Below are 26410 nucleotides of genomic sequence, written 5' to 3' on the forward strand. Positions count from 1 at the left end.
TCCTGCCCCAGTCTTTCCAGAAGGGGGAAGTGTGACTGGCCCTGTGAACCCGGCTTGATGTTTAGGACCGCTCCCTGACTCCCTCCACTGTTACCGTGGATTTGGCCAGTGAGCAGGAAGGATGCAGCAAGGCCTGCACCCAGATGCCTGGTTGCTCAAAGCTGGAGTGTGCTGTGGCCCTACAGACCTACTGGAGAGAAAGAGAGCTAGGATGCAGACTCTCCGTGCTCACTGCTCACGAAGCTGTCATTCCTGGGCCTGTGTGCAATTTTCATGCTTCAGAAGGTGGAGCCAATAACATCATGGTTTAAGCACTTGGGTAAGATGGCCTTTCCAAAACAGCTTTGCTAAACAGAATAAAAAAAATGCCCAGCTCCCTGTTTTAAAATGCATTTTTTCTTTCTTTGAAATTATTTTAGATTTACTTATTTTTGTTTTATGTGTACGGGTATTTTGCCTGCATATTTATTTACCATGTGTGTGTGTCTGATATCCAGGGAGGCCAGAAGAGGCCAGTCAGATTCCCTGGAACTAGAATGACAGAAAGTTGTCAGCCACCATGTGGGTGCTGGGAATCAAACTCAGGTCATCTGGAAGGGCAGTAAGTTCCCTTAAGCACTGAGTCATCTCTCTAGACCCCAACATGCATTTTTCTTAATTACATAAAGATGCAGAAACATACTTTGCCATATTTTCTTCAGAATGTTTTTTGGGGGGATGCATGGGAAGGTGCTCCTTCCAAGCATGCTACAGTGTAGGGAGCCGCTATTCAAAGATGGCGCTGGCTTCCTGGTAGCCTAGCTGTAAACAACTCCATATTTGGCTATGATGCACGAGTATGGTAATTGGCCTTATGTCCTCAGCCTATCCCGTGGCTCCCCGTGCTAGCATTCTGGCAGGACCCAATCACAGTACGGCACGTTTGCCTGATTCCCTTTATAAGCAGCGGCAGTTTAGTCCTCGGGGCCCCTCACCTCCCGCTCTCCCTTAATCAAGAGGCGCTCCAATAAAGTGTGATCTGAGAAGAATACTCGTGTGGTGGTCGTTCTTCCTTGCTGGCCGAGGTTCGCGCCACACTACAGCTCTCTAGCAAGTGGGAGGGACTGCAGCTTGGGAGAGAGGCAGTGCCAGATGCTGGGTGCAGCAAGTTGGTGACTGTTGTGTGCAGTGCTGATGCTTTTCCCTACTGCAACAGGAGATTAGGGGGCTGAGCTGAAGCATGGAGACTGACCTATGACAGGAACCAGGGTAGAAGAGAACTGAAAGTCCTTCCTGACCTAGGCCTCCTCTAATAAACAGAGCGTGTTTGAGACAGGACAAGTGAGTGCTGCGTAAGTGTCCCAGGCCCATGGACCCCATGAGCCAGCTCTTCAGGGATGCTCTCCTCAGCTTACCAGCCTGCTCCCATTCTTCGGAATGCCTTCTCTCTCTCTCTCTCTCTCTCTCTCTCTCTCTCTCTCTCTCTCTCTCTCTCTCTCTCTCTCTCTCTCTCTCTCAATAAGCTGCCTCAATTTCTAGTTCTAACCGTGTATCCCTTCACAATCGGAAGCCCTGGGATTCGGGAGTCAAAGGGAACCCAGTACCCTTTGACCTCAGATCTGTGGCTCTGCATTCCTAGGCATGCTGTCCCTGATGCTCTGGCTTCTTGTTTTCTCTTTTCCATTTCCCCTCCTCCTGACAATTGCTAGGATTTTTAGCTTGCCTGCCCTGTTGTCTTACTCTCAAATTTTAATTACATTGTCCCCAAGCTTCATTCTGAGTCCATTTTAAAGTGAGAATCCCAAGGAGGGAACCCCAGTTTTCTTGGTAACACCCCCTGGACCCACATGTTGCCTAGGAGGGCTGCCTCCGCACCTTGCCACTGCCTAGCACAGCAGCCTTGGAGTCCTCCAGCAAAGCAGCCCTAGGTCCTTCCCTCCCCAGGAGCCAGCTTCCTGCCCGCATCCCTTGTCCCAGGCTATCCACTGGAGCCATGTGGCTCCTGGTCCACACCCTAAGCATTTCTATGAATCTGGGCTTTGTTAGATGTTTATTTGTGGGGTGTGAGTCCCAAAGGCAAACGAAGCTGGGCCCCCATGCCAGTGTCCTTGGTAGCCTTGGATCCTGGGCCTCAGAGGCTCAGCTGAATCCTCCAGTGTCGTAAGGCCCTGAGATGAAGTTGAGACAGGTGAAGGACAGGCGGGAAACACTGAACCTCTGGATTCAGGGGAGGAAGCCTGTGGAGGAGGAAGCCCGAAGCAGGCTGTGGGTGAGGCTGAATCTTGGCAGAGTGTCTGAATGCCTCAGAGAGCCAGCTTCCCCAGCTGGGCCTGGAATGGGGTCCCCCGTGCTTCTCCAAATACAGCAGTCACTGATTTCACCCAATCTTTGTCAATCTCCACAGCCCAGATAGCCAGATCAGTGGCTCTGAAAATGAGAATCACCCCAGCCAGCATTCTTTCTGAGGCAAAGTGTAAAGAGGGCACCAGAGAGCCCAAAGTCTAACAAATAGGGTGCATTCCACAATTCCAGGGAGCCCCCTGTGTGGGCGGTGGCGGCGGAGGGAGGCAGAGTCTTAGGAGAAGCAGCTAGATGGGCAGCCGCCATGTCCTTTCTTCCCTGTCTTGAGAAACAAGCCTGGCGTCTGCCCTTGACAAAGCCTTCTGTCCTCAGAGATAACAGGGCTGTGACTGCTGCTGACAGCTGCGTGCTCGCCTTTCCAGAGAGGAAGCTGACCCTGGGGCTGTAAAACTCCGATAGAAACTGAAAGTCCGCCTTTCCTCGCTGTACCCCCTTTCCTGTTTGTGTACCATCACACATACTCCACCGCGCACACAGCTGATGTGGAGAGAGGACAGAGTCCCTGCTAAGAGCTAATAAGTGTTCTGCGTACAGTATGGCTGCCTGGCGGATAGGGTGTGATCCAGAAAACCTACCTTTAAACAATTCAGCGCTCCCCTTCCCGAGAGCTGACAGTCATACAAAACGGAAGGCTTTCCAACTGGAGCCAAGCAACACTTCACCCCTTCTTCTCAGGGGTCGATAAGATGGGGTTCGGGCAGGTGAGAGTGGTCTTGGAGGCGAGGGGACTCTTGGCAGTGACTTTGACTGCAGCACAGACCCTCGGACCCCTCCCCAGAGGAGCATCAGAGGTCTGGGAGAACGTTAAAGATTCCAAGCAAGATTCTTCCAGAATTCGCCAGCTAGTCCTCATTGCAGTTGCTGCAGCAAAGGGATGTGTTTCTCCCATGCAGTGTCAGGGAAGACTGCCCTAGTCACTAGACCTTACACAAGAAACAGACGTTCTAGACAACAGGAATCGAGAGGGGAGGGTGAGGGTGAAAATGTAGGAGGGAGAGAGGGAAGGAGAGAGGGAGAAAGGAAGAAAGAAGGAAGGAAATAGGAGTCACTTATCAATAATCAGCTATACAACAAGGATCAAAAACCATTTTCACACTAATAAGGATGCCAGCTTGCCTAGGACTTTGACTCAAAGCCCTCACTCATCCTCAAGTCGGTCTTTTTGCCTTCTGTATTGACCAGTTCTCATGGACATCACTTTTTCTGCTCGATGATCCATGAGCCTCACAAGGAGTGTTAAGTCCTACCCCTACTATGCCATAGCCAAGGACGGGTGTGCTGGAGCCACCTCAGTCCAGACTGATGCCTGTCACCTGCAGTGGCTTCTGGACAGCTGCCTCTTGGCCTGGAGAGGAAGGGGACTTGGACTTCAGCTGGGCAGTGCCCTCGCCTTGCAGCAGACACAGCACTGAGCATGTGAAGAGGTGATGCCCTGAATAATAAGAAGTAGGTATTCAGCCGGGTGGTGGTGGCCCACACCTTTAATCCCAGCACTTGGAAGGCAGAGCCAGTCGGATCTCTGTGAGTTCGAGGCCAGCCTGATCTCAAACTCAGAGCAAGATCCAGGACAGGTACTAAAATGACACAGAAACCCTGTCTTAGAAAGAAAAAAAAAAGTAGGTATTCGAGTCTTTGTCCTTGATTCCTGGCACAGAATTCCCAAGCTCATAAGTTCCAGAACAATAGAGAAGCATCTTCTGTCCTAACATGTCCCCTTTAACCCAATTCCTGACTTTCACCTGGGGTGCCCTGGGCCATAAAAACATCTTTTGTCCTAGGGACCTTTTTTTTTTTTTTCTTCTGATGGGGCTGGTCATCAGCTGAAAACATTCACCCCCTCCCTACATCCTCTGGCAAGTGAAGGGGACTAGAAACTGGCCTAATAATTGATTCTAACTACTTGACAGAGCCTCTATAATGCAAAAGCCCCTCCATTGTGGGGCTTGAGATGCACCCATGTTGGTGAACAAGGACACCTATGCATTCTGGGAGGGTGCTATACCCAATGGGTCATGGAACCTCTGCACACCTTCCTTCATATCTTGCCTTGTGCCTATCTTCAGTTTGGCTTTTCCTAAGTTGTATCCTTTTGTAATAAGTGGGTGAGTCAGTAAAATGTTTCTGTGACCTCTGTGAAGAGTTCTAGCAAGGGATGGATCCCAAAAGAATTGTGAGAGCCTTGGATTTGCAGCCAAGTCAGACACAGGGTAAGAGTGGCCTGGAAATGCACTGCTTCTACCTGAATCTAAGGGAGAAGGCAGTCGTGTGAAACTTAAAGATCTTTCTTGTTTGTTTATTTATATTTCATTTTATTTTTGTTGTTGTTTTTGAGATGGTCTCAAGTAGTCTAGGCTGGCTTTGAACTTGCTATGTAGCCAAGGTTGACCTTGAACTCATAATACCCTTCACTCCAATTCTCAAGTGCTTAGAACACAGACAGGCACCATCCCACCTCGCGAAGCTAACTTCTACCCCTGTAGGATCTGATGCTGTCTCCAGGTGGATGGGGTCAGAACGGAACTCGATTGTGGGACAGCCAGCTGGTCCCAGAGGATTGATGAAGTGGGGGAACTGCATCTGGTCACAATGAATCCTGTGTTGTGAGGCCCGGGGGAGGAAAGCAGGTCTGGTGTCTCCTATCTCTCAGACACTCAGCTGGTGGTCTCCAGAGACCTGCGACTAAGAAACATCTGTCAGGGGACCTTGAAGCTACATTCCATCAAACATTAGCTAAAAAAAGTATGTCCAGGATAGGAACCACTAGCCACATGTGGCTGGCAGTCACTTGACACATGGCCATTGGATGTGCTGAAATGTAAAAAGTGTCTCAGGCTTTTGAAGAAAATGTGAGATAAAGAATATAAAGCAGCTCCTTAACTTGTTTAGCACTGATTATATGTTAAATTAGTAATATTTTTCTTTCACTGGTTAAATATATCGTTTAAATTATTCTTTCTTATTGTGGCAAAATACATGTATCACAAGCCTACCATCTCTTTAAAGACTTGTTTTAGTTTTAATTTGGGGGAAGGGTATGTGCATGTGAGTGCAGATGGCTGAGGAGGAGGGAAGAGGACATCAGAGCCCCTGGAGTTAGAGGCGGCTGTAAGCCATCTGACACTGGTACTGGAAACTGAACTCACACCTTCTGCAACAGCAGTAATGCTCTCCACCGCTGAGCCATCTCCTCAGACCCTGAGCTTGCTACCTTCAAGAACACAGGGTGATGGTGTTGGGTGCACACCTACTATCATACTACCATCACCACCAGCAGCCTTCCACAGAACTTCCAAAATTGAATCTCTATACCCAAATAAGCAACAAGTCACGCAGACACACTCGAGTGCACACATGCACACATCTTTTTCTTTTTTTAATTTTGAGACAAGGTCTTACAAAACCCAGGCTGATCTCAAAGGCACCATGTAGCTAAGGATTAACTAGACCTCCTGATTCCTCTACTACCAAAGTGTTGGCATTCCAAGAATGTGCTACCATGCCCCATTTATGTGGTACTGGGGATGGAGTCCACAACCTCATTCACATTAAGCAAGCATTCTACCAACTGAGCTATGTACCCCCAGGCCAACATCTACCCATTTCACCCTCCCTCACCCTTGGAAGCTGTCATTCTGTGGTGTGTCTCTATGAACTTGAGTATTCTAGTATCTAACACAAATGGAATAATAAAATATCTGCCCTCTTGTGAGCAGCTTATTTCTCTTAGCACGGTGTCCTCAAGATTTATCCAAGCTGTAACCTGTGACAGAGTGCCCTTCTATTTTTCAGGCTCAATGATACTCTTCTTTGTGTGCAGATCATATCTTATTCATCCATTCCTCTGTTATTGACACTCAGATTTCTTTCACCTGTTGACACCTCATCGTGCATGTGCTGCTGTGAGCATGAGTGTGCAAATGTCTGTTCAAGTCTCTGCTTTCATTTCCTTAGGGGGTATGGCCAGCAGAAGAATTGACAGATTTTTCATTTGCTCATCTGCTCCTTAGCATTTTGAGAAGCCACAGTACTCTCTTCCACAGTGGATACTTCACTCTACCCACCAGCAGAGAGCAAGGATCATCAGTTCTCCGCATCTGCACTGGGATTTTCCCATGGCCATGCCATCGAATGTGAGATCTGTATCCCATAGTGGCTTTGGTGTCAGGTTCCTGGTCATCAGTGACTGTTCAACTGCATTCCTCTCACGCCGTTTGTGTTTGCTTTTCTAAGTGGGTTCTTATGCAGCCTGGGCTGGTCTCAAACTAGCTGTGTAACCAAGGCTGGCCTTGAACTTCTGATTCCCCCGTCTCCATCTTTCAAGCACTGGATTCACCGGTCTGCCATCATTGGTGGCTCTCTGTCCCATTTTAAATGCAGTATTAGGATATTTTAAGTGACACAGTGGCTGACGGTGTATCTCCATCACGCAGCTTGAGTTTAGAGTGAGCAGAGCCATGACTGCTGTCACTCACCAATATTGTGACAGCAGAAGGGACCCTGATAGCTAATTAGTTGGTCAGTCGCTCAGCTGCTGAGGTAGTCAGTTCATTTATCTGTTTATTTTGATGCAGGATCTCGCTCTGGATCTCGGGCTGGCTTTGAATTCTCAATCCTCTTGTCTCTACCTCTAAGTGCTAGCGTGCATGTCTACATCACCACCCCTGGCCTTAAAAACCTAACATTCAAGTTTAGACATTTAGCTCCAATTGATGATCTCCAAGTTTCTCTCCAGAGATACTATTTTATGATTTCTTTCGTCTGTCTGTTCTAAGTACCTTTAGTGTTAAAGGAGACTCAGGAGCCATTTACTTAAAACTCAAAGAACTTCATTCATATGCCCCCTGTAAAAATCCAAGGGTTTGGGGTCTCCTTGCATGCTTGGAGTGTGCTGGTTACTTTGGTGGCACAAACGAGGCTCCAAGGCTGGCTGCAGACCTGTCCTTGGGGGGAAGGGGGGACAGGCAGCCATGCCTCTAAATCCAGAAAATGAAAGCTTGCACTATCTGAGAGAAGAGTCCCATTCTTCTTTCATTTCAGCTGCTGTGAAAAAACACCCTGACCAAAATCCATTTAATGAAGATGAGGTTTATCTGGCCTATGGTTCCAGTCCATCATTTCAAAGAAATCAAAGCAAGAACTCAAGCCACTAGTCAAATCACATCCACAGTCAAGAACAGAGAGAAACAAAAATGTACCCACGCTGCCAGGCTTGTACTTCATGAGCTTTCTGCTATAGGTCAGGATCTGCTGCCTAGAGAATGATACCACCCATAATGGGCTACATCTTCCTCCATCAATTAACATTCAAGACATTTGTCCACAGGCATGCCCGCAGCTACTCTCTCAAGTGAGGCTCTCTTCTCAGGTGCTTCTAGGTTGTGGCACATAGACATTTAAAACTCAGCATCACAAACCCTAGAGATATGGAGTAGAAAACATGGTCCCCACTACCTCTACTATATGAACCTCCCCATAAGAGGCCTTACCTTCTTGTAGGAGGGAATAGGAGGTGGGTTAGGTTGGGGAGGCTGGAGGGGCAGGAGGAGGGAAGAGGGCAATCTGTGATTGGTATATGTCAGGGACAAGGACCAGAATCTCTAGTTAGTGGAAAAATACAGACCCCCGATAAGATAGAGAACTAGATCATCTTACAGTCAGGTTGCCTAGCAACAGGACATTGAGTCAGAGCCCTTGACCCTCTCACCCTGTAAACATCCTATACAAACATCCTGTTAGCTTGCCCCACCTTATGCAGATGACAGCTTCTTGCTCCCCCCACCCTGCAGGAACTATATAAACCCTTCTGGAGAAAATAAAGTTGCATCTTGATCAGAATCTAGACTTGGTGTACTTTCCTTTGTATCTCCTGTCCCTACATTCCCTCCTTAGGGTGGTCGAGAACCCGTTGTAGCCCTGCAGGCGGGGCAGATATGTAAAACAAATTTTAAAATGTCTTAATAAAAAAAGAAAGAAAGAAAACATGATCCCCTAGAAACTTCAACACTACACCAATACCTTCCAATGATAAGAGAAAATCATTTTTCCAGGAGAGCCTGGGAGTCATCAAAATGTCCCTCCTTGCTCTTTGGGTTGAGGACTTCGAATTTTCTTCATGGAACTGCATGTGCTGTTTGAATTCTGCAACCTTACCCCACCTCACCACCTTGTCTGCTACTAACAGTCCTACAAGTCTGACATGTCAACGGTAGAATAGGGCAGTCTATGAGGAGTTGGCTCTTACATATTACTACCTTTCATAAATTTCCCTTTATGTCTTCCCCAGAGGATCAGCATCACTGGTCCACACTTCTTTACAACCTACTAAAGATCCCACAGAGTGATGGTCCACCCCCATTGTGTGACATTATTCCTGGGGAGACAGGAACAAACATCTACTCACCCTAGGCAGAGGGACAACAGACCAAAGGATGGATATACCACTAAAATCCAATGTGCTGAACCAATGACTTTTACTGGGATTACTCACAGGAGTATGGGTGAGGGGCTACTTGCAGGAGCAGAAATGACTCAGAGACAGGCACATCACTAAAGCCCACCCCAGCATGGGTGACAGCTCACAAAAGCTAGAAACCTAGAGCACACGGCACAGCCTGCAGGCTGCTAGGCAGGCTGAAGAGTGTGCATTCCAGGTAGTGAGGTAGCTTTGAGCCATTTCCAGGCAGCTGGGCAGGTCTCTGCTCCAGCCAGGTGGCTCCGTTGGTCTGAGAGTGTCCCTCAGCAGTCCTTACAGCTAATATAAACTCGGGGAGGGAAGGGTGGAGCGATCCTGGTTTCAGGTACTTCCTGAAGTTGTTGAGTTGCTTACTCTTGGGTTTAAGGAGTTTCCCTACAGGATGGCATGCTCCTCCCACCCCTTAGATGACCTCTAATTTAACATCCTGTGTCTTACTGAGCTTCCCTCTAAGCTGGAACGTTTTAATCTTGGAGGAAACTGTTACAGAACATCTTCAAGGAAAGGCTAAAGCTTCCAATTACAGAAAGTCTACAGAGGCCAGGCCTGTGACTTAATTCTTATTTGGTGTCATCTGTTTATTTTGTGGTACCTGGGGTAGAACCTGGAACCCTGTGCATGCTAAGCAACTGCTTGGCCATTCAGCTATAGTTACAGCATCAGCCCACCTGGGACTGAAGCTCGAGGCAGGGGAGCAGAATGACTGATGTGACTCAAAAGGAAAACAATGGTAATGCTTTAATGCCACATCACATGTGAAGCTGTCCTAAGAATTAGGAATCAGATTTTACAAATAGAGCCTAGAAGACCCTCGGATTTATTCACCATGGCTTCTGTATAATATACATTATAGAAATGTTCATTATGATCTAGTTTTGTGTAATACAGGGCATTCTTTATCTCAGAAATAAGAATGACTCAATAACTTCCTTTTAACCCAAACTTTCAGCCCATTAGTTTCCCCATAATAACATCAGCTAATCTCCCCTAGGCCAGTTCCTCCATCTGAGAGGTTAATTAGAAGATTTAATTGCCACATATGGGTTTTGGAGTTGTTGAAGCACCTTCTGAATAATAGATGTGTGAATACTTCAAAAAGTTAAGAATAATAAAAATGGGCATTATAAGCATATAGCCATCCTTCATTATCTATGATATTGAGTCCAGGACCCCCAACAGACGGAGTATCTCTTATACAAAAGGGTGTGATATTTACATATAGCATAGCCACACCCTTCACACCCTTTAAATTATTTCTCTATTACTTAAAACACTTAGCCCAGTATAAATGCAATGTAAATAGTTGTTACACTGTTAATCATTATTTTGGAATAATGACCCTCTTGATGCCTTCACATATTTAGTACAGATGAGGTTTTTGTTGCTGCTGTTCGTTAAGTAAATTTTAAAATGAGCACCCATGGATGGGCTGACTGTAAGTGTGGTTCGCTATGCTAGATTTCCTATCAGAGTAAATGGGGCAACACTGGTTTTCATTAATGAAAGGAGAGTCTGCAGTGTCAAGGACAAAAGAAATGGAAGGTTTCCATGGATTCTCCAACTGACTTTCACCATCCCTTCAGGAGGTCAGCTTGAAAAGTTGTGTTATATGCATCACACAGTTTATAATTCATGCACAAACACTTAAAAAGGCTAAACGAGGGTGGGGGGAGTGAACTAAAGAAAAAGAAAAGAAAGACAACAACACTGACTATAATGCTGGCATCTCTGGCTCTCTGGTTGTATAAAGAAAGTTTCCTGCAACTAGGAGCCAAGTTTCTGGAGAGGAAAGTGAGTGTGAGTGTGCGTGCATGCGTGCGTGCGTGTGTGCGTGTGGTGCGTGTGTGCGTACGTGTGTGTGTGTGTGTGTGTGTGTGTGTGTGTGTGTGTGTGTGTGTGTATAATCTTAGGATGGTCTTTCTCCACCCAGTAGTCATACTGCAAGGATTACAGATCTCAGAAATCTTCAACCTTTGTCTCCAGCTTCATCTAGTTTATGAAGGCAAGAGTAGCTGAGGGTCGAGAGGCCCAGCCCTCTGGCTGCAAGGCATCCCAGTCCTCTGGCTGCAAGGCATCCCAGCCCTCTGGCTGCAAGGCATCCCAGCCCTCTGGCTGCAAGGCATCCCAGCCCTCTGGCTGCAAGGCATCCCAGCCCTCTGGCTGCAAGGCATCTCAGCCCTCTGGCTGCAAGACATCTCAGTCCGCAGCAGGTGTGGCAGCTACTCCGGTTATTTGTTTTTCCAGGTCAGGTTGGCATATTTCTAGCCTAGAGCTCTGAGCAAATGTTTAAACTTCATTTTCAGTCATCTGGTGTTCAGTTCCCCAGCATCAAAGGCAGGCCCCTGCATGCTGCCCTCCTAGGTCCTCTGTCTTCGCCCTAGGGCTGATGGGAATACAAAAGATGGGAGGAGAGAAGGGAAGAGCTGGGCGGGTGCTTTACAGTGTTTCCTGATCTTCCTAGGGCTCGCTTCTCTGGCCCATCTTATTCATCTTCCTCATTCTCTTTTCTGAAGCTAGCTTTGTTTATGCAGCTATCAGTCTCTCTTTGCAGTTGCTATAGTAACCACCAGGGGTCAGTTTATAAAAGGGGAGGAAGTCCACTTCTGGGGAGGCAGCTTTCCAGCTTCTGTGCAAAGCACAGCAGAAAACAAAAGCCCAAATACCCCGGAGGAAACACACGGAAAAGTTTTCTACCAGCCCAAGCATCGTGCTGGGCCTGAAACGTCGCGAATCGCTGCCACATTTCTTCCCTCAGAAAGATCATTCCAGAACAGCTGGTGGGAGCAAGAAGGCCTCACCCCTGCATTCCCCAGATTACTCTCTCTCTCCTTCTCCTCCTGCCCTTTGCCTTAATGGCCTGGAAGCACCTGTGGGAGAATTCTCTGGCAAGCAATTATGCATTCACTGGGGACCAGAGGCTACAAAATGCCACTACCTCCATCTGTTTCATAGAGACAGGGACAGCGCGTCGTTGGAACCGTACATGGTGTCAAGGTCTAACCTTAGCCACCCATGTCAGTTCAGAACACGCTGGGGAACAAAGTCCCAGGATGCCCCCCCAGCAAAAAAAAGTTTTGAGCACTAATCTGCTTAGCTGACCAGACTTAGCAGAGTTGATACAGAGGAGGACCAACTCAATCTGGTTTCCAGAGACACAACTGATAAAGTCTGAGCTGAGTTCATTTCAACAATTTCTTTGGACAAAGAGGTTCTAGCCACCAGCCGATCTCTAGTGGGAAGTTGATTCAGAATGCCCTGAGCAGAGAGTTTGCACAGACTGTAGTTATAGCCAGAGGAAAGGAAGTGACCTCCAGAGACAAGCTGCTTAGCTGAAATCAGCATGGAGCCCCCTGTGTGTGTGTGTTGGAGGGGGGGGCAGTTTGCAGCCTCTGATCGCTTGACTCCTTTACTGGGATATCAGAAAATACTTTCAGGTTACATTACAACTTGCTTTCACATCAACCTAGGTTCCAGTTCACCCTACATGGAGACCATCTTGGGCCAAATTTTGTCATTTAAGGATGGAATCAGATTTAGGCCAAACTTATCCATTTAACACAATGAGTGCTTTTTGTATATATCCTATTTATTTGTGACATACATGTGACAAGACTATCCAGCTTATTGAACTCTAGTCTAACTTCCTTCCTCACAACTACTCAATGTCAGGAACTCAACAGATAAGGTCTTCATTCCAAGTGAGGAAAGCACAGATTACCTTTTGGGATATGCTAGCTCTTGCACTATCATATTGACTATGAATGAGATAATTTACATGTATGCAAATCACAAACCTTGTCACGGAAGAAGTTACTAATCTTCCCTCAGATCTTTGCAAATACCACATGAGTTGACTAAAAGCGTTCAGTTCTGCATTTTGCGACAGGTCAGTCTCAGTCTACTTTCTCACTAACAGTTCAAAAATCAGCCTTTCTAAAAGATAACGGATTTGACTTTGCTTGACAGGAAAAATATATTTATGGGCATGTGGTAAGGAATAACTAGCCTTCTGAGCATTAGATATGGGTTCAGGGAACTGAACTCAGGTCCTCTGAAGAGCAGCAAGTGCTCCCAACCACTGAGTCATCTCTCCAACCCGCCTTCCCCTTTTCTTCAGGTTTGTTTTTATTTTGTTTTGTTTTATGAGCTTTTGAGAGAGAGAGAGAGAGAGAGAGAGAGAGAGAGAGAGAGAGAGAGAGAGAGAGAGAGAGAGAGAGAGAGAAAGGATCTCATTGTGTACTTCAGACTGGCCTGGAAATTCACTCTGGAGCCCAGGCTAGCCTCGAACTCATGATCATTTTGTCTCTGCCTCATCAGGCCTGCCTTCTCTTCCTTATGCTAAGAAACTCTGCCTGCTTCTTCACCACGAAGACTGGCTTGGTGAGAATAGTGAACAAAACGTCTACAAAACCTAAGTTACTGGCTGCAGTGCAGCACCTGCTGGGTAGCTCTGCATCCATTTTGACCCTAAATCCACACAATTAAGGCAAATAAATCCAAAAGTGGGCTGAGAGCACATCTCAGTGCCGGGGTGTGTACGTAGAGCATGCAAAGCTTGGGATCAGTCCTCAGTACCTAGAGGAGAAGAACGGAAATCAAGAAGCACAAAGGAACATGGGAACAAAGCAAAAGGCAGCACTAAGCCATCCCATCAGCCTCCCTGACTCCCACCCTCCCAGGTCCACCCACCCCCACCCACTGCGAACTCACACTGCAAGGGTTCACAGTTCTACTGCAAGACAGGCAATTAAAGGAAAACTGTCGAGGTAAACATCATGCACAAACAAAACATTCTCACCTGATACTAACTCTAAAAATGCCAATGCATTTTTCACCAAGAAAATAAGGGGTGTTATTTTAGAACCTGGGGCCGTGAGTTCGAATTGCATCTACCTGACCCTGTCAGAGCACATGGGCTCTTTAGTGTCTCTGTGAACCAAATGTAGCTTCTGAGTCCATACTGTCCAGTGCTCCTGGCCCCAGCTGAGGGGTGCTGAGAGAGCATCTGTAAGTCACACAGAGCTGTTCAGACAAACGGCAGGGAAGTATGAAATGAGATTATTCGTGCTATTCACTTCGTGAACAAGCAGCTTGATTCAGGAGTTAAAATCGGTTTAGTTTGGTCAAAAGCAGTTTGAAAGGACTCATCTCTTAAATCCTGCTTTCGTTTATTTTTTTTTAAAAAACAAGCAATTCTTTTTAAAAAAAAATCATTTGTTAATAAACCCTCCATCTAAAGCTCAAGCTGTCAGACAGTGTCTATTTAACACCATCCAGCAGCTGTTAAATGGGATAATCACCTGTTTATCTTCATGTCACTAATTCAAATGCTAATTGCACTCCAGACTCCCGGCTTAGTCTCCAGCCAGACCAGGTGTGCTGCTCTGGGAGAAGCTGCTACAGGGTCACAGGTCTCCATGGATTCATTTCCAGTGACCAGATAAAACAGGGCAGTATACACACACACACACACACACACACACACACACACACACACACACACACTGTTCATTACTGTGAAAAATTTGATGTGAGCTAAATATCAAATTACAATGGGGTAAACAACCATGGAATGTAGTATTATGCAACCATTATAAGGGTGTTTATGAGTATGATTAAATAACAAGTAAAAATACTTGCTTTTGTTGAGTGGGAAAAGCAGCATGCAAAACTGTTACATGCTAACACATACGAACAGAAAAAGGAAATGGGCTGGAGACATAGATCCCTGGTGTTGTCTAGTACGTAAGAAATCCTGGATTTCATCACCAGAAGATATGGGGGAGGGGGTGAGAGTGCATGTGCACATAATAGTTCTGAAACTAAAAATCAATATATAAGGTATCAATTTAAAGTATTGGGGACGAGGGAGCTGGCTCAAGGACTGAGACAATTTGCTGTAAAAGCACGAGGCCCTGAGTTCAAATTCTCGGCACCCACGTGAAGCCAGGTGTGGCTGTGAGCTGTGACCCCAGGGATATGCCAAGCAGACAGGAGGATTCCTGGACCTTGCTGGCCACCAGCTCCACTCCAGGTTCAGTGAGAGACTCTGCCTAGGGGAATAGGAGGAATGCCAGGTTTGCAGCTCTGGAGGCAGGCTCTCAGAGGGAAATCGGGGCTCTAGAATCAAGAGTGATTTGCGTGTTGAAGATCATCATAGTTCATTTCACTCCACTGTAACAAAATACCAGAGGCTGGGTATTTTGTTAATAATGTCATTTCTTATGTCCCTAGAGGCTGGGAAGTCCAACATGAAGAGGGCCCCACCTGATAGGAGACACCTGCTGCGCCACCCTAAGGTAGAGGGCAAAAGGGTAAGATCATATAAGAAAGACTGTAGGGGTCAAATCAGTGCTTGGGACCTCCCTCCAGAACAGCAGTCCATTCATAAGGGTGAGCCACAATAAGCTAATGGCCCCGTATGGCTGGCAAGGTGACTCACCAGGTGAGAGCACTTGCCACCAAGGCTTACAACCTGAGTTTGGTCCGCAGAGCCCACATGGTGGAATGAGAGAATTAACTCTCGGAGTTGTCCTCTGACCTCCACACATGTGCATTCATGCATTTCACATGCATACATGCACGCACAGATAACAGATTTTTTAAATGTAAAGAAAAAGAAGTTCTACATCTCAATGCATGCACTGGAGATGAGCTCACATGTAAGTTCTAAGGAACACACTCAAACTACAGCAATGGCATTTAAAGTAAGGAAATAATCTAGAGCAGTGGTTCTCAACCTGTGGGTCACAACCCCTTTGGGAGTCACATATCAGATAGCCAGCATATCAGATATTTACATTATGATTCACAACAACAGCAAGATTACAGTTATGAAGTAGCAACAAAATTTATGGTTGGGGGAATCACCATCACATGAGGAGCTGTATTAAAGGGTCACAGCATTAGGAAGGTTGAGAACCACTGCTCTAGAGAAACCACAAAGAGAGAGGAAAGACACCCCAGGACAGCATTGGAGGGCAGGTTCAGGAAGAGACTCCGAAACAGAAGGGAAGATCTGGGAATAAGATGCACCAATAGCAGGTTTAAGACAAGGAACTATCGACTGGATTCAAAGTTGCTGCAAGGCTGCTCTTAGCAAAGAAAAATCACTACCAATTTTGGCCACAAGGTGACCAGTACTTACCACATGAGACTAGGCTTAGTGGAGTGATAAGAAAAGAAAGAAAGAAGTAAGGGGGTGGGGGCAGGTGTGACCCCTGGTGAATGTCCCTGGGAGGTGAGCTAAGATATGGACCATAGTTGGCCCGATTGGGCCAAGTGGAGACTCCTTGGGGAGAAGGTTGTAAGGTCTTGTCTGTTGCAACCCGGATCTTATCCTCTTAAAGGACTGGTCACCAGCCTGTGGTGCTGTCTGGGAGAGGTGGAAGATTTAGGAGATGGAGCCTAAAGTGGGGGGAGTCTTTTAGGTTATTTATAGTGCACCCTCAAAGGGGATGGTGGGAGTCCAGCCAGTCTGCTTTCACTCTTGTTTCACAGATGATGTAGTAAGAGGTCCCCCTCCACTGTGCTCTCCTACCATGTGCAGCCTCAGCACGGCCCCCAAAGCCACAGAGCAAGCAGCTACAGACTGAACCCTCTGCAGCCATGAGCCAGAGTAAACCTCTCTCTTTCTTTGTGACTTGTGTTGTCTCAGATACTTATTATCTGACCTGTCTGACAAACACCTTTTAAAACTGGCCAGATTGATGGAGCAGAAGAGAATCGTTATAATATGGTGGAGGGGAGAGAAAAGGAAAAGGTGGCAGAAAATCTAGAAGGGGGGATCTAAAGGAGGTGGGGGTCGACTTTCTATGGGAGAAAGGAAATGTCACCCAAAGTGACAGAAGAGAAGACCAGGAAAACCCAGAACAGACACTGGTGGCCTGAAACATTTGATGGGCTGAGGAAAGGGATTCCCTCCTGATCACTTCAATGTTCCTGGTCAGTCATGTGACAAGCTCACCAGCAGAGAGTCCTCATCCATAGCACTGTATGCCAGTCAGTTTTACTTATGAACACCAACGTTTTCATTTCATATCATTTTTGTGTTTGTAAACATTCTTCTCTTCATTTTAAAAGTGGAAACCTTCACAGTTCATGGGCCATGGAAAGGCAGGAGCAGACTAGCTCTACCCAGAAGTCATAGTCTGCTGGCCCTATATTATAGCAGAGAATGCCAGCCATTTCTGTGATAGACTGAGAAGCGAGAAAGGTCCTTGGCCAGGGCCTGCTCTCATAGGCAGCCCGAAGTGAGTGGCTACAGGGCAGGGGACCTTCTCAGGCAGGAGGAATGGTGGGCCTCCCTCTTATCTCCTCCTGGCAGGTATCGGCTTCTTCTCTCAACTAGTATTTTCTAAATATGTCTTTTAAAAGGATAGGTTAACTCTGACATTAAGTAGACAGAAAGGAAACAATTAGTGCCATTGTCTACAGTTGACCCAGTCCTTCATGCTGACCCAGGTACTGAATACAACGGGAGCTTTGTGGAGGCACCGATGACCAGCTTCCCCCAGAGCAATCTTCACGTAGTGAAGTCCATTGCAGCCAGGACATTGAAATTCCCAAACAGTCCTATACCACTGCTTGGGATTAAGCAATATTATGGTGTGTTTTAATAATAGAAGTGAAGTACTGAAATAATAATGTTCTTTGGATATTCTAACTTACCTTTAGATTTAAAAATTAAACAAACAAAATACCCCAATTATTTTTACATCTTCTGGGTCTTTATGTGAGAGGGACATTGTAAAAATGCATAAAGATGGATAGAAACTTGGAACCACAGCAAAATTCAGAGACAAAACGAGGGAGAATAAATTGATACTAAAGATGACTTCAATTATAAAGCCAAATGAAATTAACAGTGTCCATCTGTGACCAATCTACAAAATTCTCAAATGCTTAAACTAGACGGATTTTGTTTGAAATGCACCCCAATTTCACTAATTATTTTAAAATACAATGCTGTTTGTATTTGCTCAGGCACGTTTGCATGTTTTAACTGTTTTCTAGTTGATGATTGAAATTGATTTTATTTACTAAGTGAATAAAACAGAAGGAAACATTTGAAAGGTTAACTATTAGAATGGCACAGTGTTCTCCTTAGCCCATTGTCAGATGGGCACATCTGGTTACGCTGCCTTCCGGGTTAGATCTGTCTATACTGGATGTCTGGTTTCTTCCAGTGCCGCCTGCGTACCTGCTCAATGCACGGCTTTGAAAAGAGCTGTGTAGGAATTGACCCTGGGAAGAGTTAATGCTTCCATTTAAGGTAGCTTAGGTGCATATGATTTCCTAGTTAACCGTCTGCAAGGGTGTCCTTCCTGGCCATTCTGCTTAATAGATAGGTGGGCCGTCTACCCTCCTGAGCCTTCTAACGATAGTGGGAAAAACACAGTTCCTAGCATTCAGGGCTGCTAATGCATTCAGCAGGTAGCCTTGAAGAACTCCTGGATGGTGTCTGGGGGGTGGGCAAATTCTCCTCACTCAGAGACTCTCATCTGAGTTCCCAGCTTAAACAGGCGAATGTCCCTGAGGCTCCAACTGCCCCTGTACATTACCGTGAAGGGACAAAGCAGAGCACTTGGCACACAGTCAGCACTCAGTAAACATATGGAGGTTGATGAGTTAATTAGCTGGCTAATTAATCAATATAACCAAGGCCCTTCCATAAAAGAACAACACACTCACAAAGCCGTCCTTCTGTGGAGGTTTTACAGTCTCCCCATTGGGTGAGTCATGTCTAGAGGGCCACTGATTGCACAAGGAGGGATGAAAACGGAGCTGTGCCCAGCAGTGCCCAGCAGTGCCCGGCAGTGCCCAGGGTGTGAGCTGTTGGAGGAGGCTGCTCTCTTCCGTCCCAGCCCATTTGCTCTTTCCTCCAGTTGGTGTTCCAGCCTGGCTCTGTTGGCTGCCCACTGAGGTCTGTATAAAAGGGAACCCTACATTCCACAGGATTCCCACCAGCATCCACCCACCTTTCCTGCTCCTCCCCTAGCCACAGCCCTGCAGCAAGATGACTCAGATTGGGCAATAAGTTCACAAGCTTTCCAGAAGCCGGGCATAGTGAAATATGGCTGCGATCACAGTATTCTGAGGCCAAGGAAAGTGCATCACAAGTTCAAAGCCAGCTTGAGCTATGTATCAAGCTTCTGTCTAAAACAAACAAACAAATAAAACATATCAGCCAATACATCTTCCAAAATATTGAACTGAGAGGTGCAGATATAACTGGCCAATGACAATGAACTCGGTAGCCTTTGGTAAGGTTGTGGCACTACTGAGCTGTACTCAAAGTAAATAAGGAAAAGAAGTGAGTTGAATGAAAAGCAAGAGCAGATATTTAAGGGAGAGCAACATGGGACGCCACCCAACTCGCCAGAAGGAAAGGACAGTTGCCTCAACATCAAGTTGATCTAGGTCCTAGTAGCGAGTCCTAGATCACAGAGATCCTAGGCATCTATGATTACTAAGTATCTGCTCTGCTGGTGTATCTGCTCTGCTGGTAGAGACATGAGTATGTGTGATACCGGTTGGGACAACAGGCAGACTGTACTGTGAAGATAGACAGTCCCAGCAGCATCATAGAGCCTACATGAAGCTTTACATCACATCAGAGCTGCGTCACTAGGCAACACGGAGGAGAAACAGAAACTAAGCTGATTCTTCTAACACTCGGCTCATTCACACTGTCTCCTCACCAGTTCAAAACCTAAGCCCTCAGATACTCAAGACGACAAAGCTGGAATTACACACTTCCCTCACTTACACACAGCTGAGTTATAGCTTCTCCTGACTTGCCAATCTGTGACAGCCCATACCTGAGTGGTGGTGGCCAGGCCTTCCTCTTCTTATGATTCTCTCTCTGGTTATGAACTTGATTCTCACAACCACCAGAGCTGAAAATGGATGAGTTATTCATCCAGAGAGTGCACAGTACACCAAAACCAAAAGTATGACGATGTAAGAGACCACCTTCAAATGCATAAACTTACATATACCTGCTCTTAAGAAGTTAGACACGCACAAACTCCACAAGTCCGTTGTGTGCTGGGGAAAGTACTAAGTGAGGCTGTTACAGGGATTTGCCCTCCATCGTCCTAGCAGCTCTACTCATGAAGGCCCAAAGCAGGAGCACCCAAGGGTCCAAAGGCATTTGAAGAGATGACCACTGACATACGCACTCATGGAATATCATTCCTTCTGAAAGAAGAAAGCCTGGCTCATGTCACGGTGGGATGGACTCTGAGAACATTCTAAGAAAAACTAATCATTTGCTAAAGATCAAATACTGTGTGATTCAGCATGGTTCTGCTTATAAGAAAGAGATTGATACAGTTGCTGGGAATAGGGGAGGGGAACTGGGCTTAATAGGTACACACTCTGAGGTCTGTGATGTGGAAATTCTAGAGGTGGTTGGGGATGCTGGTGACTTAAGGTGTGAATGTGTTTAATGCCGTCCAATGTGTATTTAATCGTGGTGGAATTGGTCAATTGCACGTTCTATTTGGTTAAACACAATTGAGAGCAGAGACTTCAGGGAGGGCACTACAAAACCCTGTACCTACCCACATTTGTCCTGATGATGAGAGGGCTGAAGTTTGAAAGTTAATTTTTAAAGAATGAGACCGTTTGAGAAAGGCTAGGGACCTCCTGCTTGCTTCTCTGAACGCCAGTAAAAGCAGCCAAGGAAAATCAAGAATCAGGCTTGGATGAGACAAAGCTGGTTTGTTTGTTCCTAGTGCTCAGTCTTCCTCTTCCTCTACCTCTTCTCTCCACTCAGGACAGACCTGGGGACAAGACCTCTGCCCCAGGGCCTGGGCTGATGTCCTTGGCAGGCCTCTGAAGGAGCTTCCTCTTCCCTCAAGGACAGGATTACCCAACTGGCCAGCGGGATGAAAGGACTTTTGTCTGAGATGTGTACTGTAAAATCCAGCTCCTGTGTGAAGATTTTCATGACTCAAGAGCTTTCACATGAATACCTTTGCATTTGGAAATGAAAGGTGGAAAGTTCTCACCCTATCACTCAATAAAAGTGCACTTAACAGTTTTAAACATTGCCATTGCTGCTGCTTATGTATGCTAATCTGTAGTTACTAGAAAGGTTTCATAACTTTAAATAAGAACCATCCCTATAAGGTACACGCTTCCTTTGCTACCCAAATGTTCTAGGTTATGGCCTTTTTTGGTGTCCCTTGTCCTGAACAGTTAAGTACTCTCAAATCACAATCTGAGATCAGTGCCTTCAATGGTAAGGATGAGGAAGAAGTATCTTCCACCTGCCTTATACCTTCCCTCCCTGCAGCCTCCACCCCCTTATCTCTAGAGGAGCATGGGAAATTAGGATTCTAACTATGATGCAAAGCCAGTTACCTTGTGAGGCTACAAAATCTCCATTAAGCAAACTCAAGTGTGCTGACTAGCTTTATGTCAATTGGACATAGGCTAGAGTTATCTGAGAAGAGGGACCCTCAATTGAGATGTTGCCTCCATAAGATCCAGCTGTAATGCATTTTCTTAATTGACAGGGGAGGGCCCAGACCATTGTGGGTGCTGCCATATCTGGGCCAGTGGTCCTAGATTCTATAAGAAAGCAGGCTGAGCAAGGCATGATGACCAAGCCAGTACTCAGCACTCCTCCATGGCCTCTGCATCAGCTCCTGCTTCCGAGTTCCAGCCCTGCTTGAGTTCCTGTCCTGACTCCTTCAACGATGGACTACAAGGTGGACATATAAGCCAAATAAACCCTTTCCTCCCCAGTTAGCTTTTGATCATGGCGTTTCATCACAGCAATAGAAACCCTAGCTAGGACACTCAGTATAACATTTGGATTGTGTCAATTCCTAGAAAATTGTTCTTCTGACTTCAACTTTTATTCAAATGGCATCTTCCTGATGAAGCTGGCATTGGCCATGCCATCCAAGGTGAAGATTCCTTTGTCCTCTGGCTCCTGGGTTGTTTGCCCCTGTCATAGATTGCATTTCCCAGACTAAGACTATGAGACAGAGAGGGGCCTGAAGGAAGATCTAGGAGTCAGCTCAAGGTTTCAGACAAAAAAAAAAAAAAAAGACTGCCACTACTTATGGGGAGACCTCAGCTACTTATGGGGAGTCCTAAGGAGAGCGACAGAACCTTGTATTCTTAGGTTAGTCAGACATTAGTCATGAGCCTCACCCTAGAAGTGTATTACTCTGGGCAAGGAAGTTCCCAAATGCTGCTAGCAAGATGTAGCGGTGGGTAAGCCAGCAACAACAGACAGATAACCCCGGCGGTGGGAGATGGGGGTGCCTTCTCCCTGCCTGGCACTTTGCTGTCCACTGCGCCTGCGCCTTTTCTCATGCTGTTAGCATCTGTCACCGCCTATCTTATTATCCGACGTGCTGTGATGTTACTTGCATCTATCATGTATTGACTGTCCCAGCTCCATCTCCCCATCACCCTTAACTAGACGGCAAACTCCATCAGAGCCCGGCTTTTGTCATTTTGCTGGGGAAGCGGGGCAAACATCCAGAACAATGGCCAGCACTTAAATGCGTTCCATAAGTCTTTGTTCATGAGTGAAAGAACTCACTGTGTCTCCAATAAGATACTTAGGCAAGGTTAAAGTGTTTTCTTTTTTCTTTCCCTGCAGTGACAACGGTGGCGGCAGCAAGGGGGACAGCAAAACAGACAGCAGAAAGACCTCCAAGTTAGTGTCTTACTTAAAGGGGAGGCTCTCCCCTCGCTGCTTCCAGGGCAACTCTGAAGGACTCTGCCGTTCCCACTGGCTCTCTCTGCCTGGCAACTAACAAGCGGCAGGGCTTGGAGTTGGTCACCTGGGTTCCCAGATCTTGCTCCGGTTTAAGTCCTTTTCCAGTGATTTCATTGCAGTTCCTGCACGGATGGCACCCCTCTGCCCATTACTGTTTCTAAGGACATGCTGGCCTCCATTTCCCTCTTGGGGTTTGAAAAGGTTTCAGTTCTAAAATTCTGTGAAGCAAGATGGTGCACAAAGCAAGTCTTCTCTCCATTCAGGAGGTAACTGTAGATCCTATTCTGAGGAAGAACTTTCTGGAGCAAGTCTTGACAATGGCCAACCAGGAGCACAATCTAGAATGTACAGACATGGTTGGAAAGTTTTATTCTTTCTAAATTCCTTCTCTACAAAGAACAGTTTTTTTCCGCTAAACTCTGAGTATCTTTGTTATGAAAGACTTAACTATGGGAACCATGCAAACACCCATCATTGGACTACCATTTTGTGATCACTGTCAGAGGTCCTATGAAGACAGATATAAACACAGTGAAGACAGGTACCATTTCCAGACTTGTTTCCTACCCCCTAGTGCCCATCTGTCATCCATCCCTGGAGCAGCCATGGTCAAATCTTTCCATGGAGTCCAGTTATCACCACTTCCCTAAACAACACTCTTACACTGCAATTTCCTGATAGTTTTGTGCTTTTAATTTTAGACACCTATAGACCTCCCACTCTGGGAAATGCCCATATAGCTGTCTGTCCTTCATATGACATTCTTGACACACACACAGACCCAAAGATACTCACAGAGAAACAGAAACACACAGACAGACACAGGCACAGAGAAAGACACACAGACATGTGGGCGCGCGCACACACACAGACATGCACACACAGAAAGAGACACATACACAGGTACATGCACACACACAAATAGACACACAGACACATAGAAAGACACATATACACAGACACGCACAGATATACACATAGAAAGACACACACAGATGCACTCACAGACAGACACATGATTATTACTCATTTTATTTAAACCATCCCCTAAAACCTATACTATCACAACTGTGAAAAGCCCATTCACAGCTGAGCCGCAGAGAACGGTTTGAAGACTCTTTGTCTCAAAACCAAGAAGCTAATGTTTATCTACTCCTTTTGCTCATTTCTTCAAAGTACTTAGAATAATTCAAATTCCAAACTCTCAGACAATTTTGTAAACTGCTTAATACTTTCAGGCGTTATATCAATTTCATCTTGAACTCTTCTAGAGGCTTCTGACAGCTTAACTCAGGATCCAATGCCTTTTTTTCCGCCAGGAGGAGGCTGCGCTCCTGGGAGGAGATTACTGTGGGAATTCCCCACAACTTGCTTGTGTTTGGGTCCCCTCCCCCCTCCAGCACACCACACCACCCTCTTCCTTCGATCCTTTGTTGTGGAGACACTCACCCTCCAGTGACTTCTTCACACAATGTCTGAGCCTTGTGTACCTAGAAGCTGTTGTTTTGCCCCATCCTCCCTTAAGTGCAGGGGCAGAGCCCTCCAGGAGGAAATGGGTTTCCTTCAACTGTTTTAAATCATTGCCCGGCTCCCCTGGTTCCCACAGCACCGCTGAGAAGCCTTTCTGTCTCTTTCACAAGACCTTTCCTCTCCCCAGCACCCGCTAATTCTTTCCAGTGGGGCAATCTTTTATTTCTATTTAGTAAAACTTGGAGGAAATATTCTCAATGTCTTTGCTTGGCCACCTGCTCCTGAAGCTACAACGGTACCTTTTTCTCATCCCACCTCCTACCGCATACACACACATACATACACACATGCCAAAGCAAGTAAGAAGCTACAATTTTGAACATGATACGGGCTGTTTGGGTAAAGGCAAGTGAGGTATGCTGGCTAGGTTTTGTGAACTTGATATAAGCTAGAGTCATGTAAGAACAGGGAACCTCAACTGAGAAAATTCCTCTGTCAGATTGGTCCATAGGCAAGTCTATCGGGGCATTTTCTTAATTAATGGTTGATGGAGGAGGGCCCAGCTCTCTGTGGGCAATGTTGACCCCAGGCCGATGGTCCTGCGTGGTATCAGAAAGCAAACAAAGCAACCCAAGGGGCAGGTCAGTAAGCAGAGCTCCTCCATGGTTCTGCTTTAGTTCCTGCCTCCAGGTTCCTGCCTCGGCTTCCCTCAATAGACCCAAAATTCCATGACACAGAATGTAAAAGCCAAAGAAACCCTTTGCTCTCCAGTTGCTTTTGGTCATGGTGTTTATCACAAGAGAAGACAGACTAGGATAAGAGACGAGCACAAGGGGCTGGAGAAATGGCTCAGTGGTTAAGAACAGTGACTGTTCTCCCAGAAGACCAGGGTTCAAGTCCCAGCACCCACATGGTGGCTTACAACTGTCTGTAACTATAGTTCCAGGGGACTGATACCCTTACATAGGCAAAGATACCAATGCAAAATAAATAAATAATTAATAATAATAATTTTTTTTAAAAAAGAGATGAGCACAGACTGTCATACTGAAGAATAAGAAACAATTCTATACCAAAGTTTCACAATGGACTCAAGTTTCACAATGGACTGCTGTGACCCTGAGACTCAGCCTTGATCTTCCCTGCTCTTCCCTTTCAGAGGTGGCCCCTTGGTTTATTTCATAAGATTCTTCAGGGTTTGTCCAGCAACTGGAAGGTCTGCCATCCAAATGTGGGTGGGTGACCAGGTACATTTGTGGGGTTCTGTTTCTTATACTGTAGAGTTGTCAGAGATGTTTTTAATGCACATGTATGTAAATATGTGTGAATATTCATGCATATGCTGGCACACCACATGCATGCACATGCATGTAGAGGCTGTCAATGATCTCAGGTGTCATCTTCAAGAATGCTGTCCACATCTTTTGGAGACAGGACTCTTGAAAAATATCTGTCAGCAGGGGTAGAACTGTGACCTGTGTGGAGAGAGGGTTCTGTAGTAAAAGACTGGAATCTGAAGGGCTTCAACAATCAACTCTGGGGTGTTGGACTTGGTTAGACCCTGCTTTTAAAATACAACCTCGAAGAAGATGATGGAAGAGGGAGAGGAGAGAATGCTAGCACAATTCAGACGATCGGGACAATTGAAATATAGACTGTGTATAAGATGACAGTGATGTCTCTTCTCCATTTGTTTGTGTGTGCTGTGTCTGTGTGTGCATGAATGCCTGGGGCATGTTTGTGTGTTGTTATATCTGTGTGTGCATGAATGCCTGGGGCATGTTTGTGTGTTGTTGTATCTGTGTGTGCATGAATGCCTGGGGCATGTTTGTGTGTATTGTGTCTGTGTGTGCATGAATGCCTGGGACATGTTTGTGTGTATTGTGTCTGTGTGTGCATGAATGCCCGGGGCATACAGTGTCCGCAGAGGCCAGAAGAGGGTATTGGGACTGGAGCTATAGATGGTTGTGTGCTGAGAATTGAACCTGGGTCCTTGGGAAGAGCAGCAAGTGCTTTTCACCATCAAATCATCTCTCTAGCTCCCAATTTGTTTTAGACAGGGCTTCACTATGTAGCTATGGCTGCTCTGAAACTCACTATGTGGATAAGGCTAGCCTGAAAGTCACAGCAATCTACCTATCTCTGTCTCCCAAGTGGTGGGATCAAGGTTGTGTACTACCATACCCAGCTTCCTCTCTTATAGACAGAAAAGAACCACTGGTTAGGTTCAGTTAAGATGCAAACACCCCATGTGTATTCAGAATGGGTAAGAAGAGGTGCCCAAGAAGAGAGAGCACCATGGGTAAGGAATGTGGGTCTCATAGGTCATGTGGTTTCCCATAGCTTCAGGTGAGCCCAGAATGAAGAGTTCTGGG

At 46.2% G+C, this 26410-nt stretch overlaps 2 long non-coding RNA genes across 6 annotated transcripts in view; one reads left to right on the forward strand and one right to left on the reverse strand.

Moving 5' to 3' along the window:
* LOC121829587 (uncharacterized) overlaps positions 1-26410 on the reverse strand; it is a 105479-nt gene that overhangs the window by 65034 nt on the left and 14035 nt on the right. The gene's annotated exons all lie outside the window — the stretch shown is intronic.
* On the forward strand, positions 1083-8179 carry LOC143273464 (uncharacterized). The gene is made up of 2 exons (XR_013051573.1): positions 1083-1331; positions 3523-8179. It is a non-coding gene; the product is annotated as an uncharacterized LOC143273464 (long non-coding RNA).

Source organism: Peromyscus maniculatus, chromosome 5, assembly GCF_049852395.1.
Source record: "Peromyscus maniculatus bairdii isolate BWxNUB_F1_BW_parent chromosome 5, HU_Pman_BW_mat_3.1, whole genome shotgun sequence".
In the NCBI taxonomy this organism is placed as follows: Eukaryota; Metazoa; Chordata; class Mammalia; order Rodentia; family Cricetidae; genus Peromyscus; species Peromyscus maniculatus.